Genomic DNA, 20,565 nt, shown 5'->3' with positions numbered 1-20,565 from the left:
CTTCCTGTGTCTTGGACTCGGCGCATCGCCTCCTCGTGGACACAACGCCTTGCTTCCCCCTTGGCAACCAGGGAACCGGCCTCGACCTCGGGACTGAAGCCTCGCCTCCACAAACACCGTGCATCATCCATAGACTTCATTTTCCAAGATACTGTTGTTTTGGGGTCCACGTGATTTCGTGCCCGATGCCACGTACCTCATGGTCGGTGCCGTACTTTGGATTTATACCTCTCACAACATCGTAATAATCCCAGGTGGAGGTATTAGTTTCTATACGTGCTATTTTTGAGGTAACTGTTTTAAAAGTCATATTTTGATATATGTTTGTTGGCTTTTTGTTGTTTTGATCTTGTTTTGTTTAGATAAAGACACTTTATTGTTCTAAGCTAGTATCTTGTCGATTTGTGGTGTTTTCACTGTTACTGTGAGTTTTGAGTAAAAATACTTTACACATTACCTTTGGGATAAGCAGGTCTGCTCATGCTAGGGTACCAAGAGGGTGAGCGGGGGTTATTTAAAGTGTGTATCCCCCTTACCCTGACCAGAAGCAAGGGTCCCTATTTGGACAAAGGTACACACCCCTGCCAATTTGAGACCCCCATTTCTAACAATATATATGTGTGTTGTGCTGTTAACATCTTGCTCCCACCCACTACAACATACAGCTTAGAGCACTGGGTCAGCTCACTTCACCCATAGGTTACATTCAATGTGATTGACAGCATTCTTCCTTTTGCCCTTTCACATCCACACACAAAGTATTTCTCTTCAGTGCAGGGATTAATATGTGAATGTGTGCTTTTTGACTCCCCCAAAAATATTATTACTTCATTTCACTTCTTTTCTAATTGGTGCCCAGCAATTCTACAACAATATATTTAAAAAACCTATGTCAAAACCAAACACATATTGACAAAACCAAAAGGCTGCCAGTCAACGCATGGGCAACTAGCTTTCCCAATGCTTGTTTCACAATTACAGGAGGACAGCAGCCTTTCCTTCCCACCCATAGGTACCCTTAACTGGAGGTGTTCAATGCTCATTCTCTGCAGCTCTCTCAACAGGCTGACATCAGCCCATCTTAAAGTATGATCAAGAGACCGAAGGTTTAGACTCATTTGAGGGCCCCTGTTCAACTTGCAGAGCAAAATCTGCAGTTCTACTCCTCACCCCTACCATCTGCCAAAGAGCAATCAAAGGAAGTCTAAACTGGAACACTGCAGACAAAGAATTAATTCAGTGTTTGCATCTCCACCCTCCAGCCACAGGAATGTAGGCAATACACTTCCACTGACTGGGGAAACAATACTCCCCATATTACACCAAGTCAAACCAGGGCCATCCAAAATGGATCCCACGTTGCTTTACAATTAATACTGTGAGCATAATTTGAGAAGTTATCTGCTCCAGCATTTCCAGATTTTCTTCAAGGATTGCACCCAGCCGTTATTTTAACCTTCCAACCCCTGAACTGATCAGGTGTCCTTGCTCAAGCAGTGGCCTAGCAGCAGCCTAGCATCCCACAGACCATTCGCCAGATTCTAGTGCCTATCAAAAGTACTGAATATGGCACTATGTTCAGCTGCAAAATAATGTTGCTTTTGTTGCGTCTGTCTAAAGGCGAAGTCTCCAACCTCATCTATACTGAGGGCTACTTTTGATCACCCGCAAACACCACCAGCTGATCCGCACCACCAAAAGGTCATCCTTCAGAGAACGACTGGACAACAACACCCACAACAGCAAGGAACTCTTCAACGTCGTGAAAGAGCTCTCCAACCCCAACGCCAGAAACAACGACATCACGCCTTCTCAAGACCTCTGCAACTCTCTGGCCACCTTTTTTCACCGTAAGATTGTCGACATACACAACAGCTTCGGCGCTCAGAACACTTACCCCACCACCGAACCTACACCCCCCACCACCACCATGTGCGCCTGGACTCAGGTCAGCACGTAAGATACCACTCACACGATGAACACCATCCACTCGGGCTCCCCAGCCGATCCCTGCCCACACCACATCTTCAACAAAGCCGACTTCATCATCGCACCCAAACTTCGGGACATCATCAACAACTCCTTCATATCCGCCACCTTCCCGGAGAGCTGGAAGTACGCACAGATCAGCGCCCTCCTGAAGAAACCCACCGCAGACCCCTCAGACCTCAAGAACTTCCACCCCATCTCGCTCCTCCCCTTCCCTGCAAACGTCATCGAGAAAACCATCAACAAACAGCTGACAGCCTTCCTGGAGACGAACGGCTCCCTCGAACCATCGCAGTTCGGATTCCGAGTGAACCACAGCACCGAGACCGCCCTCATCGCGGCCACCGTCAACATCCGGAGCCTGCTGGACAACGGAGAAACCGCCGCCCTCATCCCGCTTAACCTTTCGGCTGCGTTCAACATGGTCTGCCACCACACCCTGACAACCGGCCTCCGCCACGCTGGGATCCAAGGAAAGGCCCTGGAATGGATCACCTCCTTCCTCTCCGACAGAACCCAAAAAGTCCGTCTCCCGCCCTTCCTCGCAGAAGCCACCAAGATCATCTGCGGTGTACCTCAAGGCTCCTCGCTCAACCCCACCCTCTTCAACGTCTACATGAGCCCCCTTGCAGCCATCGCACCAAGCACAACCTCAACATCATCTCCTACGCTGACGATACCCAACTGATCCTCTCCCTCACCAATAACCCCACTTCCGCCAGAGCCAGCTTCCAGGACGGAATGAAAGATATTGCAGACTGGATGAAGCTCAGCCGCCTGAAACTGAACTCAGACAAGACGAAAGTCCTCATCCTCGGCCCATCCATCTCCGCCTGGGACGACTCCTGGTGGCCCCCTGCTCTGGGCCCCCCACCCAAGCCCACGGACCACGCACGCAACCTGGGCTTCATTCTTGACTCCTCCCTCTCGATGGCCAAGCAAGTTAATGCTGTTACCTCCTCTTGCTTCAACACTCTCCGCATGCTCCGTAAGATCTTCCGCTGAATCCCCACTGCAACCAGGAAAACGGTCACCCAGGCCCTCGTCACCAGCCGTCTGGACTACGGGAATGCCCTCTACGCTGGAACCACCGCCAAACTACAGAAAAGACTCCAGCGCATCCAGAACGCCTCAGCACGACTCGTCTTGGACATCCCCCGACACAGCCACATCTCTGCCCACCTGAGGGACCTGCACTGGCTCCCCGTCAGCAAAAGGATCACGTTCAGACTCCTCACCCACGCACACAAGGCTCTCCACGACTTGGGCCCCGAATACCTCAACAACCGCCTCATGTTCTACACGCCAACCCGCCAGCTCCGCTCCGCCAGCCTGGCCCTCGCCACCGTCCCACGGATCCGCAGAACCACCACCGGAGGAAGATCCTTCACCTACCTGGCAGTAGGCATGGGCGGAAAATCCGTTCCGCTCGCGGATTTTGCGGATTTTCGGGAAATCCGCAATCCGCGAGATTTGCGAATTTCCTGAAAAATCCGCAAATCCGCGAGCAGCGGATTTTGCTCGCACTGCTCGCACTGTTCGCGTGAGTTCGCGCCCCGCGAATAAGTGCGAAATTGCAGAAATACGATTTTAGCAAAACTGAAAGTAACTACTTACCAGGTTCAAAAGTTCAGGCTCATCATTAGTAGCCATTTCCTGTAGTGCTTCCTGAGGGGCCCCTCCAGAGTTCAGTTGCCAGTTGCAACTATTATGTGACCCTGCTCTGAACCTCAGAATAGTTACACATATGCCACAAAGGTCCTGAATTACAGCTAAGGGAGACAAGCAGGAGCCAGGCTGGAAGTTAAAATCCATTAATCAGCCCCTAATTCATTATTGTCAGTTGGGGCAGGGCAGGTGTTGTAACTAATTTTGCAACAATGAAAGCACTTAGCAAGTGCAAAAGATCACTAATCAGGGCGCACTAAGGAAGCAGGTGCCAGCTAAAAAAATATTCTGTGACACATTAATCAGCCCCAAATTAATTCAGGTCACTTGAGGCAGGGAAGGTGTGCTTTGCTTTGCCAAAAATAATGTACACTGGACAACCAGAGGGTGTGGTGATGAAACAGAGGGTGGCATGGGTGGGCCAGAGGGTGGCATGAGTAGTCAGAGAGTGGCAGTGGTGACAGAGAGTGGCAGTGATGAAGAAGAGTGTCCCAAACAGGTTGGACACGTAGAAACAACAAGTTCGCAAAACTTGCGACCCGACAGGTAAGTTCGCAAATTGCGAAATTGTAAAAACCCTCGCGAACTGGCAGAAACACGGGCGAACACAAAAAAAAAAAAAAATCCGCAAATTCGCGGGAATTCGCGGATTTTGCGGATTGCGAGTTTGCAAATCCGCAAATTCGCGGATTGCCAATCCGCAAAATCCGCTCATGCTTACCTGGCAGCCAAGACCTGGAACACCCTCCCCACCCACCTACGACTCACCCAGGACCATCTCTCCTTCAGGAAGCAACTCAAGACCTGGTTTCCCCCCCAGTGCCTTGAGACCCTAGCGGGTGAGTAGCGCGCTTTACAAATACTCTTGATTGATTGATTGATCAATGAAAGTCACCCAGAACTACTAACAAACATTGTAACTGCTGCTGTAGTTACCCATCAGCCATGCTCATTAGATCATTAGATTATTTTCTTCTACTTGACACACTTCCACTTCAACGCCTGCAGTCCCACACTTGAGCTACTCTGCTGTCCCTCATAGGTCGCTTCTTACGCACAGTGTGAACAGCAGCTCTGGAGGCCATTCCAAGAGGCAGGACATTCAGTTAAACTGGAGGTTTCATGCTGTTAGTAATATTGTGTGAGTACTGAGCTTGGGACTTTGTAATTGGTTTTGATGCTCATACTTATAGCTTTTGCAACTCAGGGGTTCTGAATCCTGCGCGATGTAGAAGTCAGCACCACTAACCGCCAGATAATCAGAGTTGTGCACAAGGCATGGGTCTCCAGGGACGGCTTTAGGGCAGTGTGACCAGTGTGGTCGCACTGGGCGCTGGCCTGTGGAGGGGGCGCTGGCCTCCTGGGGGACGCACTGTGTTTAGCAATCAATCAATCATATCATTTGTAAAGCGCACTACTCACCCGTGAGGGTCTCAAGGTGCTAACTTGTGATTAGATAGATGAGGGGCTCTCATGCCGGAGGTAGTAGGGAATCCGCAGAGGTAGTCATGGGGTGTGGGGCCGCCAAAAATAAATATCGCACTGGGCGCCACCAGTGCTAAAGCCCGCCCTGTGGGTCACTGTCCAAGAGCTACCCATTGGCAACGGGTGAGCTACTGGTAGCACCCAAGCCGCCCTTTGAAGACTCCTGATCTAGAGTCTTCGTGCTCAAACTGCATGCTGCCTCAAAATGTGTCCTCTTTATTCATAAAATCTGACTTTAGTTAAAATGTGTATAAATTAAAATGTTAATTAACATGTATGATTGTCGCCACTCATTTTTCCTTCAAATGACCCTTGTCTTCCGTTCTCAGTCTTTGAGTGCCTTTTCTCTCTGGGTGGCCCTTTCCTGGGGCACTTACATGTTTGTCTTAAGCTCTATTGATGTATTTTCAGTAATTTGCCCCCTACTCATTTACAAGATCACAACCTCTCCTATTTAAAAAGCCATATATCCCTGCAACCTTACAACACCTAATCTACCCTTGCTCCACTATTAACCCTACCAACTACCTGTGCTAAACCACCTCATCCGCCGATTGGTTACATCGACTAATAATTTGACCTGCTACAAAGAAACTGCAGTGCATTCACGGAGTGGTTTACTTGAGCAAAAGAAACTAATCGCAAAAACGATCAGTAACAGCAATGAATTAACTACTAACTGATTTGCAGAGCAGCGTTCTGCCCAGTTTAAAGCGCTTCAACGCCACATTGAAAGTAGTAAGCGCTATATAATTGCAATTACAAAAAGTTCGGTAAAGTTCCCTGATTTCGCCTACTCTGTGTTCTTTGGAGGTGATACATTTTCACGGTGCCCGTCAGACCAGCCCCCCCCCCCCCCCCCCCTTGCGCCCGCTATCTGTTGCAGATGCGCCTTGTTAGATCTGCCGCCTCGCGCACACCCCTGCACTCTCTTCTCCACGCCTCATTTCCAGTCTCCGCGCCAAGCAACATGTTATTCCCTCGCTCTCTGCTTCGAGCATCCTCTGGGTAATTTCCTTGTCAAAACTTCCTGCAGACTGCGAGTTTCAGCGCTTTTCCTGCCCCCTCCCCGCCCCCCGCGGGATCACATCGCACACAAACACCGAGCACAGGCCAGCTCGCGCTGCCAGTACTGCCCCACCCTCAGAAGACGCGGCTGAGCTCTCTCCCTGCTGCGCAGCCGAAGACCCGGCTTCAGACCTCCGACACCTCACAGTCGCCGCCCTGTGCCAGCGCCCAGGCCGCCCCGTGCCAGCGCCCAGAGTGGCATCGAGCAGCACCGCGTCGTAGGACCCAGAGAGGAACTGCCCAAGAGGGGACCAGGGATGGAGAAGAAGGGGTGTGAGTGATTGCGGAGTACAGCCCTCTGACACACTGAGGAAGTGAAGCCTCTTCCACTGAGCCCCTCGCCCTCCAGAGGAGTCCTGCCCGACCTCAGAAGCATCCCCGGAGCCCTGTGGAGCGCCAAGTAAGTTCCACTCTCAGAAATGAGCGCAAGTTTCTGGAAGGGAGTTATCGCAATTGTTCAGGACGAAATCGTTTCTGCTAGCAGTTAAGCCAGCTCAGTGGGTCAATGCGCCTGCCCTTAATCTGCGTGTGAACTGCAGGTCATGGGTTCTACCTTGAGAATGTCGGTGGACCGTCTAGCCCTTTTATCATCACGAGGAGGATTAAGAAAGTACCACTGATGTAGGTACTAGCAGCTGTGTTTTCACACTTTATCACCAGGGCACCTTAGGTCTGCTGCAATCTACCACGTTTGCTGATTGGCTCCAAGCATTAACACATTTACTAAGCAAGCCATTAGTGAAAGTTCTCAGTATTGTCTTAAATTCAGCAGTTCTTTCAATCGAGTTATCTTTTTTTTATTTCTAACGATTGAATACTATTTGTTCAGTCCTGTTTAAGGGCTAACTCGATTAGTGCATTCCACTCTCTCAGCTGCAGGTATGAAATGTGAATTGGTGGTGAAAGTGTTAACTGTGGAGTCTAGAGCCTTTAGTTGTATTAGGGATATTGCAATTATTTGACAGGTGATGGGGGGGGGGGGGGAGTATACATCAGTGTTGATTAAATTATGTGACGACAAATGCAAATTATGCAATTTTAGATGGCACATTCTGGGCTAATATATTCCAAAGTGAATTGACATGTTAACACAAAATGACACAGAGAAGTCCCAATACTCGTAAAATGCTCAGGTTTATTAATAAAGAAACTATATATATATATATATATATTATTTTTTTATTTTTATTTTTTATTTTATTTTTACAAGATCCTGCTCAAAATCGCATTCACCAAAAAAGTGATGTTTTTCTCCTGCACTGAAAAACGGGACCCAATTTTATAAAATACTGTCCATTCGAGCTCTCAGAGTAAAGTAGTGTAAAACAGAGTAAAGTAGTGTAAAACAGGCAACCCTGTGCCCCGCAGAAAGCCCCCTTCATTTAATAAAATGTGTGCCTCTTTTATTCCGTGGATTCCAGTTACGTTTTTTAAACTGTATGCAGTTTTGGTTTACTCTGTCTCCCTACAGGCTTCTAGGGGGCACATATTTCCATTAAGAAACACCTTCGCAGAACAATACACTACTGTATGAATGTAAAATGTTAAAGTCTAGCTTGGATGTACTAAAAGCTTTAAGGCATCAGACCTTAACAAGAGCTGGGAAATGTCTGTGATTTTTCTGTACTTTGAGCGCACTTTTGATTTTGAAAAAGTTTATGTAGTCCATTACACATTTGAAGGATTAATAAAGCAATTCATTTTGATGACAAATAAGCGACTGTTATTTCCACCCTGTTTGATTTACATTTAAATAAGTCTGTCTGGGTTTTTCATGCGACCGGCAAACTGAATACCCAGTCCATCAACGAGACATTAATGATGTTTGGTCAAAAGTTTCACCTCATGAGTGTTACTTAAGACCAGAAAAACAAACAAGAATTGAAAAGTGGCCAGCTAGCCTTGACAGTGTCCAGCACTGCTCTGCACCATGCATAGCACTGACACTTGTTTTTGATTGCATCCTGGCCTGACCGTGCTAGAAGCACACTCGTGTTGTTGAAATCTCATAAGTATGCATCCGTTGGTGGAACAAGTGGCAAGTGCTGTAAATCTGTAAATGTAGAAAGTGCAGGGGCTGTATAAAGTGTAGTTTTTTAGTGTTTCTGGCTATAGTCGTTGCTGACCCTTTTAAATACATTGCGATCTTGTGCAAATTACCAACCTCTTGATGCCTTATACTTTATCTGGCCAATTGGACACATTTATTGACAGTTTTAAGCATTGTGGGATAAATACAGACTGGGCATCATATAATTGGACAAGGCATCACTTTTGTCATAGTTCATGTTATAAATTAAATTGCAAGCACTGAGATAAAGTCCAAATCTAACACGTATTGCATTATGGCAATAGAGGAGACACCATCTAGTTATGTTACATTACATTGTCATGTTTGGTGTATTTGTGTGGTGAGCTCTCTATCGATGGAATGGCCTTGTAGTGCCACTGGCTGGGTTGTCCATTATAAGCTCAATAGACCTGAGATCAGATGTTGGCACCCCGTGTTCACCACTTTTTGGGAATATGGTGATTCCGTCTTGGCTTTGATCTGGTTTCCTTCTGAACTGGTGAGCTTAGAAACAGGCTTAGTGCCAGCACTGAAGAGCATGGCTACTTATTGGTCTAGAAATGGCCACCTTGAAATCATTCTGTATTTTTTTTTGCAAAACCTAAGCATATGACATCAGTTGGTGAAAATGTGAAAGTGTCCTTTGTGCTGAGATGAATGGATTTTGTTTCATTGAACCCCCTGTTGGGAGTTTAAATTGTTGGGACAGAGCCCGGGGGGGAGGTGATCCGCGGTGTAAACCTGTAGCAGTGTTCGCATTTGATTACATTGCTTGAATTGAACTTGTAGATACAGTGGTCCTTTTCCTTGGAAGTTTCTGCCTGTAGAGTGATTCTAGGACTGTTTACACTAGGGGTCTTGTCTCTGCTGTTCAATGATGTGCATCCCCTCTGCAGAGCTATGTTGGAGAGGGTATGATGCGTACATGAACTTCATGGCTGGTTCATTTGAATGTATTTGTGGGAGTGATAAAGCAGCTCAGTGGGTTAACCGAACAATGCTGAAATATCTCTGTAATCTGCAGGTTGTATGCATGTGCGGTAGGGTAAATTTGGGATCGCCAGGGTTAAAAAAAAACTACCTATTTTGGCCGGATAAAAATACATTTATAAAGGAATTCGCCACATGAAGTGCTTTGGTTAGAAGAGCTCTACATGAAACAATTATTATTTATTCAGAGGGTATGTACAATACAATACCTGCAAGTCATGCAGTGCCTGTATCCCACAATACAAAACCTGCAAGTCATGCAGTGCCTGTATCCCGCAATACAATACCTGCAAGTCATGCAGTGCCTGTATCTCACAATACAATACCTGCAAGTCATACAATGCCTGTATCCCGCACTACAATACCTGCAAGTCATGCAGTGCCTGTATCCCACAATACAAAACCTGCAAGTCATGCAGTACCTGTATCCCGCAATACAATACCTGCAAGTCATGCAGTGCCTGTATCCCACAATAAAAAACCTGCAAGTCATGCAGTGCCTGTATCTCACAATACAATACCTGCAAGTCATACAATGCCTGTATCCCGCAATACAATACCTGCAAGTCATGCAGTGCCTGTATCCCACAATACAAAACCTGCAAGTCATGCAGTGCCTGTATCTCACAATACAATACCTGCAAGTCATACAATGCCTGTATCCCACAATACAATACCTGCAAGTCATGCAGTGCCTGTATCCCACAATACAAAACCTGCAAGTCATGCAGTGCCTGTATCTCACAATACAATACCTGCAAGTCATACAATGCCTGTATCCCGCAATACAATACCTGCAAGCCATGCAGTGCCTGTATCTCACAATACAATACCTGCAAGTCATGTAGTGCCTGTATCCCACAATACAATACCTGCAAGTCATGCAGTGCCTGTATCTCGCAATACAATACCTGCAAGTCATGCAGTGCCTGTATCTCACAATACAATACCTGCAAGTCATACAATGCCTGTATCTCGCAATTCAATACCTGCAAGTCATGCAGTGCCTGTATCCCACAATACAATACCTGCAAGTCATGCAGTGCCTGTATCCCACAATACAACACCTGCAAGTCATGCAGTGCCTGTATCTCACAATACAATACATGCAAGTCATACAATGCCTGTATCCCGCAATACAATACCTGCAAGCCATGCAGTGCCTGTATCCCACAATACAATACCTGCAAGTCATGCAGTGCCTGTATCCCACAATACAACACCTGCAAGTCATGCAGTGCCTGTATCTCACAATACAATACCTGCAAGTCATACAATGCCTGTATCCCGCAATACAATGCCTGCAAGCCATGCAGTGCCTGTATCCCACAATACAATACCTGCAAGTCATGCAGTGCCTGTATCCCACAATACAACACCTGCAAGTCATGCAGTGCCTGTATCTCACAATACAATACCTGCAAGTCATACAATGCCTGTATCCCACAATACAATACCTGCAAGCCATGCAGTGCCTGTATCCCACAATACAATACCTGCAAGTCATGCAGTGCCTGTATCCCACAATACAATACCTGCAAGTCATGCAGTGCCTGTATCCCGCAATACAATACCTGCAAGTCATGCAGTGCCTGTATCTCACAATACAATACCTGCAAGTCATACAATGCCTGTATCCCGCAATCCAATACCTGCAAGCCATGCAGTGCCTGTATCCCACAATACAATACCTGCAAGTCATGCAGTGCCTGTATCCCACAATACAATACCTGCAAGTCATGCAGTGCCTGTATCCCACAATACAATACCTGCAAGTCATGCAGTGCCTGTATCTCACAATACAATACCTGCAAGTCATGCAGTGCCTGTATCCCACAATACAATACCTGCAAGTCATGCAGTGCCTGTATCTCACAATACAATACCTGCAAGCCATGCAGTGCTTGTATCCCACAATACAATACCTGCAAGTCATGCAGTGCCTGTATCCCACAATACAATACCTGCAAGTCATACAGTGCCTGTATCTCACAATACAATACCTGCAAGTCATACAATGCCTGTATCTCGCAATACAACACCTGCAAGTCATACAATGCCCATATCTCACAACACAGTGCCTGAAATTCATCTGAAAATATTTTCAGATTTTAATGAGCTTTTCTGGCATCTTTCCCAAACTGTAACTGATAAGAAGCAAAAATTCCTAAAATCATACAATTTCACACATGAAATAGGTGTGCCATGACAGAACAACGAAGCTGTGTGGACGGACTGTCTCTTCACAGGAAGGCCGTCACCTCACTCAGTATCAACAGGGAGCTTGTCCCGAACACGGCTATTCATTTGAAGTGGAACGCGTTCTGGAAGTTGTGTTTGTGGACTTTTCCCATCAAGTCATTGGGACTAGCATACCTGATGATAATGATTTTCAGCAGAACATCCCAGGCCTGGAAACGTGGTGACCAGAGGACATGAAGCTAGGAGGTAGTCCATATTACAGAGGTCTCTAAACCCATTCCGAAAGAGGGGGACAAGTGTTCTGTTAGGCTTTTGCCCATCCCAACATTAAAGTTTCCATTTTTGTTATTTTTTGAGTTAAGGATAGTGGGTTGCACCTCTACCACTGTCACAGGGAGCCTCAAATACAGAATGTGATCTTTACTGGACACAACGTGAGAAGAAAGACACTGGCCGCAAGTAGGATCCCGGTAGGCTTGGGGCTGCAGTGGCCCAATCAGGAACAGAGCTGGGTTATGTTCATTACGTCTCTGGTCATTATCTTCCAATCCCTGCCTTGACCAGTAATTTTGCTCCAGTTCCTGGTCGGATACCTAAGCCTGATTAGGAAGTTTAAGCCCCTCCCCCAGCCTCTCTAATCCATCGCCAACAACAAATATGCAATAATAAATTGACTTGTGCTTCATTTACGGAATCCTGGTTGAGGTGTTTAAATTGTTCTCCCCTCCCTTAAGTGAGAACCTCTATTCTTGCGTCTTGAAAGTAGAGTCAATAAGACAATGTGTGAATGGACACTTGCCATTGTGGAGAAGTGTGGCTCACTGGTTAGAGGAGGCAGACCTGGAAGCGGAGGTCAGGCCGGGACCAGGGTTCAATTCCCGGCTCGGCAGGGTCTTGAGTCCTAAAATGTCCATGGACTCGACAATTCTCGCTCAGGTGCCTACTCGATTCATGGGTTCACACTCTGCGACTCTGGGCAATAGCTTGCTTAATCTCCACAACAGCCCCTCGCGGCGGGATGCCTGGCTTTCACCTTGCGGATACCCTGCGGTGTTATCTCACTGGGGAATACCAGGGCGGGTTCCCTAAGCAAGCGCTTAGAAACCAGTGGTGATTTGCGCTATATAAATTCATGTACATTTACTTTTCCACCAAGAATGTGTGTGTCAGTGCTATTGACAGGATTGCATTGGTTGGCTGCCACGCTACTATTCTCTTGGTAACACGAAATCTTGAAGAACGTTTTCACATATTAATTTATAAAGGACCCCATTGATTAGATGCCCAGCCACTCCCTTTGAACAGAAAGGACAGCACCCAATGGCAACAAAAAGATCACAGATTGGCAGCACAGCAATCCACTGTAATGCGAAGGGTTGTGCTTTGTGTCGCAGTGGGGCTGCGGTAATCTTGTCCTTCTGCTGAATTGAAACTGGGCATTTTCCTGGAAACACAACTGACACACATTTCACAAAGACAGCTGGCTAAAGAAACAGAACATAGTGTACAAGAAAACGAAAAATTGCAATTTTTAAGGCTTTAACCAATGCTTTTTACCCATTCAAAATTCGTCTTAATTGCATTTCATTCCACTGTTTTAATCTAATCGGTGGGACAACAGACATATGCAAATCAATGCTGGCTCCACCTCTAGAAAGAAGAGAAGCCATGAGTGGTAGGCCATGTCACACTGCAGGGGGGCACAATGGATCTCTGGCATGTTTCAGCTTCAGCCGCTCTCAGGAAAGATGGTGAAACATTTAGCTGTGCTCAGAGTCCTATACAGTCTCCTCTGCTCTGACGCTTCACGAAATCTACTCGATATGCGCCCTGAAGTAGGTATTACCCACAGAAGGGGTGTTCCACCGAAACACGCGTCGGCGCTGTGAAACTGTTCCCTCTATGAATTTCTATGACTTAATTAGCTTTAAAAAAATCGATGACCTGTTAGAAAAGTTCTTGTTGGAAGATCATTATTGTTACACTCTGTGCGGGGACTTGGTGCATATTATGCTTTTTGACAGAAATGTTATGTATGCATTTTGTGGTGTATGTCAAAATGTTTGAGTATGAATTGTATGCATGTAGTGAGTGGAAGGATTGTAATGGGATGTGGTGTTTCTAATCTCTTTTAGAAGTGATATGAATTTATGAGATGGGTACATTTGATGAAAAGACAAAAAATAAAATAAAGCAATATTTAATTTAATACACTTTGGGTGGTGTGAAAAATACTGTTTTATGGTCTAGCAAGAGTGGTCCACTGATCAGATGACATATAGCATATTCCAAACGTTATAGGCAGAGTATTGTTTTTGTTCTTTATTGCTCACACGAAATCTATCTACGTGGACATTTCAATTCTCTGCATCCTATGAATAGATCTGTGCTCTTAACTACAGAGCACAAATGAATAGTTAGAAATCAAAGGGTAGATCTAATGATTCTGAGAAGTACTTGATGGTCATGAGAACTTGCTTATTTTTATCTCTCTATCAGTTTGCATCTGAAATCCGTCCATCCCGCAAAATCACTGCAGAGCCTTTATTTGTCCAACTAGCTCTGCAAAGAAGCCATGGCAATGTACTTATCATAATCCGAATCAAGTAAATAAGTAACCTCTGGAGGCTCTAATTGTCAGGCGAGATAAGCACTATATGATGGTTCCATTTAAAGCAAGGCATGAGAGAAAACTGAACTGCACCAACTGCTTCTCACAAGAAACTAAAGAAGCAATCACGGATTGAAAAATGCTGCCCTGCGGCCCGAAGCAGGGAGGTGGCTTGAAGTCAACGAGAACAAATAGAAACTACGCGCATTAATGGGTTAATACTGATTCTGCCATAGCGTAACACTTGCCTACTGTGGAAGGAGAGTTAATAGACTGATTCAATGCTTCCCCTTGGAATCAAGTGTAATGTCCTCTGAATATATAATATAGGGAACAAGTCCCCAACATTCAGACTGATGCCTTAATGAGATCCTTGCTTGATCAATATCAGAAGACTCTTCTTCAAAGGAGACACTTGGATATTTTGAGGTGGGCATCTTGGACACCTACAGCCTCATTCCTAATTGGACGTATTTAAGGTGGGGAGATAAAGGGTCCAAAATGACCAATTACAGCCAGAATCAATACTTGATACAGAATGGGATATTACCTGCAGGACCCAGAGTTCCTAGTTCCTGTTTAATTGGCTTTGCTTAAATCTGGGGAATTTTCTGGTGGAATTACCACCTCCTCTGAGGATGTGGTAAATGTGAGCGAGGGGCTAGAGAGAGAGTAGCGGGGGATGGGGTCTGGAATCAGGGCATTTAAAAATAGATTGCATTGCATGCCCTCAACATTTCCTTTCACATTACCCTTTTTTACGATTACACCCTTTTGATTGCCTTCCTCTTTCTGCTTACTCAGCTGCATTTTTGAATGTGACAAGACAGATACACATTGATGCTGGTGACTGAAACCACCACAGTTTTGCCATTCACACAGACTGTAACACTGTGGATCAAAATAGAACTATATCTCTGCAAAATAATGGATTCTATATTAAATTAACAGATTACAGATACCTTGTGCCTTGAGAAAGGCCCTGGTGTACCACGAGTGAAACACGTATCACTTTTTTCACCGTAATAAAATAATATTTTGCTATAACAATTTGGATCAAAGCCATTATTACGGTTAATCGTGTCAAATCCAAGTAGTGTGTGCATTGATTTCTAGATTATTGCCCTCATACAGTAACACAGTTATATCCTGCTGTAAAACTGATATATGTATAGGTACAGCTTGCCAAAATGATATAGCTAATGGAGTTTGTGATGAATCTAATCACATTTTTGTAAATGCAAGTAATTGACATGTTTTGTATAAGTAAACTGGCCCATTTCTTTCAATCTAGTTGAGCAAGTCACAAATGTAAATATTTGTCTCGAAGAAAGACTGATTTGTGTTTGGTGGAACTGTATATGTTACTCTTTGATGAAAACACCCAAGTAAATAAGATAAGAATTGATTGGCTATTTCTCAGGTTAGTGATCTTTAGAGAACTATCCTTAAATGAACGTAGAGCGGGAAGATTAGTAACACAAGTTGAAGACAGCTTTGGGTGTCTTTAGTGAGCCTTCATGTGATAAACACGGGGCCATGGTATTTTGCTGATGGTTGCACTGTGCCATTAACTTGACAGTGGTGTTTTCGTGCTGTGTAAGTGGTTCCTTTTTGCTCCTACAGCCAGTGCAGTGTTGTCAGCAGGAGCAGCAGCTTCTTCAGTCTTGACTCACAATGGAGGCTCGTGGCCCCTCTAGCTGCCCACGTCCTGCCCGCTGACTATGGCCCTTCCCAGATACATCACCACAGAGCTCCTGGCGCAGTGCAAGATAAACATGCTGGCTTTATCAATGCTTGTTTTAGAGTTTTTCAGCTGGACAGTCCATGTCTCTGCATACAATGACCCCATAATATCGCACAACCTCCCTAGAATAGGTCACATATTTGTTCCAATTCCGTAGCTTTAGGCACTCTCATAGCCCTTGGACAGGACCTGGTATAGCTCCTAACAGCAGGGCAGGCTTAACAAATGTTGCAGCTCTAGGTCCCATTGTGCCTACATGATGGTCACACTTCTAGCGTGTAGTAATTTTTTTCTGTTTCCCTACGAGTGGCACCTTAGACACATTCCCAGGTCTGACTTATCCTAAAATTGGCCTTGACCAATAAAATCTAAAAAAGATCCAAGCAGACTCTCAGAAAACAACTTACATACACTCTTACCCCACAACGTACCTCCAAATAATTCCTATCCAGTGGCGGCTAAAGCGGAGGAGCGTCGCCCCACTGCTTTTTAGCAGTGTAAGGAAAAATAAAATGATAATAACTCAATGTTATCATCCATTAATTTTTTCCTGTTGCAGTCGCGGCAGCTGTGTGAGGCAGGGCAGACTGCTCTGCTGACAGAGCAGGGGAGGGGAGGAGTGTTTTTCACTCCTTAAGTGCGCATGAATGTTTGGCCGTCCGTCTCAAGCCGGCCAAACTTTCATGCACACTTAGCATGTTCTCCACCCAGGCCTCATTACAGCCTGGGTGGAGAATATGCCCAGGCTTCAATTCCCCATATGAGTTCCAACCCACGGCTCTCAGGCCAATCACAACACTGCATTGCAGCTTTGTGATTGCCTCAGGGGAGCCTGTGTGCTTCCTGGGTGCTTCCTGTTGTGGTCAGAGGAATGAGGAGGAGAGACACGGCGAGGAGGACGCGGCGGCGAGGAGCTACGTTTAGTTTTTTTTTTTTACCCTATTCCTCCGCCTTCCTACCCCGCCACCTCAATCCATGCCGGACACCACTGTACCATTCAGAACCCGGATGTAGCCTCAACATCTCCTCACACGCATACCTAAAGACTCATATACAGCCTGTACTGACCCTTGTAAATTATGGTTAAACGCTCTAGTACCAGAGTGCACCCCAAAATAATCCCTCAGAAGTCACACATATGCCACAAAGCTGCCAACAGACGCCACATAACCCAACGCATCTGAATTACTTTTTGATTTGTGTAATAAAATTCCATATGAATTTCACACAGTATTATCTGGTGTAAGATACCTCACATTTGAGTTACTCCTGCTGCAATAAAAATGTTATCTGCAAAGCCCATACTGCTCCTTGAAGCTAGGTTTTTCATTACATTTAGGCCTGGATTACTAACTTTTTACGCAACGCAGCACAACAAGGCTACTTTGTGTACTGTGTTGTGTGAAAGTTAGAGAGCAGAAATGCATCCTATCTATTAAGATACGTCACTGGCCTTAAGAGACCTCCACTGACTGCCTATCAGGGAGACAATTCATTTTAAATCCCTCTGTATTGTATATAAGGCAGTACATGGCCAGGGTTCTGTTCCTTTACAATAAATATTTACCTGGTACAATCCAAGTAGGCAGCTCCGTTCTTCAAACTCTAATCTGATTTCCATCACCAGATTTAAGAGGTCTCGGAAAGGTGGTAGAGCTTTTGGAGTGATGGCCTCCCGTACCTGGAACGAACTGCCCCTAATTCTCAGGCAGGCTAGTTCGCTGATTGGCTTCAGGAAGAGCCTGAAAACTTGGCTCTTCCTTAGTAATGGGTCCTAAGTCTGTCTTTTTAGATAACTGACTCTGTTGTTTTTTTCTTCAGGGCTTCTTGTTGATCCAAGCGCCAGGATACCCGTAGGGTGGCAGTTTTGCGCTATATACGTTTCCAATACAATACAATACAATACAAGATATGGCGCACTTCTGCTCTTTCATAGAGCTGGGGCACTTCAAGCAGCCTAGAACCAACATAGACACCCTTGTACCTTGATGTGCAGTATTGATTTTGTGGAAGAAGGGACACTTTCCTGCACCAAAACAACGCTTTGAGGCATGTTCCTCTTTCCATGTGTGTTGTAGAATGTAGGACACAGGAAAGGGGAAGTTTCAGGGAGTTTCGACTCTATAAAACATTTAACGGTGGCAACTGTGCAAAGCACAACCTGTGATAAAGTGCCTCACTCCCACATAAGAGGAGCTCTGCTTTGTATTGTTGTAAATATTGATCATTTTTAAAAAGATACAACATCTGAGAAGGAAGCTTGATCGATGACCTACCAATATTGCTTTCCATTTTTGTGACATTGATAAATTAATTATCAATTTTAATTAGCTCTTGTTAATTTAATCCATGATTAATAACGCGAACAACTTCGGACTGAAGTGGTATATATACGAATTAGGGTTTTATTACTGTGTGTATAGTGAGAAAGCATCAAAAACCCACAGATCGAAGCCCACCCAAGTGTGCCATAGTGACCGTCTGACCCCATGGCCCACAGCTGTCTGACAAATTATTAATGAGGGGACCACCTCAGACCAGCAGCTGTCAGGAGGGCTCGCTGACCTCAACGCTTGCCGCTGACATTCCTTGTGACCTGTAGACGCAGAGTCCGACACCAGTAAGACCAACTCAGCCGCCAATATTTGACCTGCCCCTAACTTTTACATCAACTCCCGATCAGACAGTGAAAATAAAAGACAGATGTGCGGTGTCAGGCTTCAAATGCACACAGAAGTATTCACCGTGTTGGCAGAGGCTAAAACTGTGGACAGCGGGCCAGGCGCCAGCCATGGAGACATGTCGCTGTCCATTCACCCTTCCAGGGATCTGACACATCCCCTACATGCATGTGAATCAAGGAGTCAATGACACAATTTACAAAGCTCTTAATCACTTTGAGACCCATTGAAAAAATGTGAACGCCAAAGAACATTGTAAATTAGTACCACTTCCGGTTCCTGCCCATTCCTTTAATATGTGCTCCTCAGGCTGGTTGTTCCACCCTTTGGTTTATACATCAGTCTCTTAGATTGAACTTTTAGCGCCTTAATAAGAGATGGGCATGAATGGAACATTAGCCAAGATACTTTCCCTTGGGTTATTGAATGAACTATGTGGAATTATGTATTTTTATGGGTTTTTATGATGTGTTCAAAGTCTTGTGCATGGGATATATATAATCTTGTATTAGGAACTGTTTTAATATGTAAATATAGGTATTTATTTTTTTAAACCTTACTGAGAAACTTGAAAGCCAGTCTTAGGTCTTGGTATGGTATATATATGGTTGTATCTAATTTTAATTCACTGACTGTTCTGTCTTTTAAGATGAATAATCTCAATAAAGACTTTTTTGAATTGAATTGGAACATTCACCATAAAAAGGTGGATGCACTGTCTGCCCGCCTCGTTGTTTCTGGCCTCTTTTAGTGTGTGGCGCAACATGATGCCAGCTCCTACATCGGAGACACCCTTTCGGTGGATCCAGCAGCAGTGCAAAGGGCATCGGTGAAGCCGGCCAAATTAGGGCAGCATTCAGAATGCGGTACCCGACTACCGTGTAATCGATAGCATCCCCCAAACTCTAGGAGACATTAGTTATGTTAGTCCTGAAAATGGACCCCCCACTTTGGGTCATTTGTCTTCAGGAGAGGCGTCGTTGATGACAGGCCAGCCATACCCATTTTGGTATGGTCCACCTGTCATCGCGGATCATTTTTTTCCAGGAAGTGTGTCCACCGTGACCGTGGGATTTGCTTCAGGGGAAACATGTCCTCCAGGGGGGCATCAGAATCACTTTCAGACGGTGCCTGATCATATGGTTATTCCATAAAGTGTTCCCTTTCGCCTTCTGTCTTAAGGTTTTCTTTGCATACTTCTTTGGATCTTCTCATGCTAAAAATGTTCACAGCTTTGCATCCTCCCAGTGGTTTCCATGCCTTCTGTATCACCGGTTTGTAGGTAGCCTGGTGGCAAGTATAAATGTGCATGGTTTCATTAGGTCCCAAACTATGGCATCCTTTCAAGTAAATTGCAAAGGAGGAATATTAATCAAACCAACAGGTGCATCTCGTTTGCCCAATCTTCACTTTTATTAACATGGCACACTACCTGGATATCGAGTTGTAGAATGACCAAATATACATATCTTCAGTTATATATCAGTACTTACCAATATATACTTGTCTTCGTAATATTCTAGCCACTACATTTTGGTCGCACAATATTTTTTTGCTCCATATTCTGACATTCAACCTTCTAATTTTGTTCCTGCATTTTGAGTTTGGGTCATCAGGAAGAGAAGAGATTTCCTAACCGTGCGTACAGACTTTCCTCAAGGGTTTATCCGAATTGGTGCCGAGTGGGAAAACAAGGATCCAACTAACATGTTCTGTCTCAGAGCTCATAAACACATTGCTTATTATCACACTGATTACCAGGTGTCCTCATATTCTGCATGCAGTCTGTGCTAACAAGGGTGCAAGGCAATTATAGCACCTGTGAATCTATTATACTATGTCAATGATGCATGGGAGTCCCCAAGGGCTATGGTGAGGAGAAACCATTTATCACAAATGAAACAAGGGGACAAACTCCCCTTCTGAGGTTGGCTGATGAATTTATATCACATGGTCACCATGATCCAGTAACCGCCAGCTTTTCATTAACAACACAAATAATTTTATGAGTTATAGTGCTGGTTTATTTATATTGAAACAATTAAACTAAGTG

The 20,565-nt window shown here is 45.1% G+C and overlaps 1 protein-coding gene across 1 annotated transcript in view; it reads left to right on the top strand.

The window, feature by feature from the left end:
* Positions 1-6,267: 6,267 nt before the first annotated feature.
* The window catches only part of PEAR1 (platelet endothelial aggregation receptor 1), a 404,365-nt gene continuing 390,067 nt past the window's right edge, over positions 6,268-20,565 (top strand). The window contains exon 1 of the mRNA XM_086945319.1: positions 6,268-6,610. The gene's annotated coding sequence lies outside the window, so the exon portion shown is untranslated. The remainder of the gene's footprint in view (positions 6,611-20,565) is intronic.

The sequence above is a fragment of the Lissotriton vulgaris genome, chromosome 12 (genome assembly GCF_964263255.1).
Source record: "Lissotriton vulgaris chromosome 12, aLisVul1.2, whole genome shotgun sequence".
NCBI lineage: Eukaryota > Metazoa > Chordata > Amphibia > Caudata > Salamandridae > Lissotriton > Lissotriton vulgaris.
Note: the sequence above shows the minus strand (reverse complement) of the source record. Positions and strands in the feature narration are given on the sequence as shown.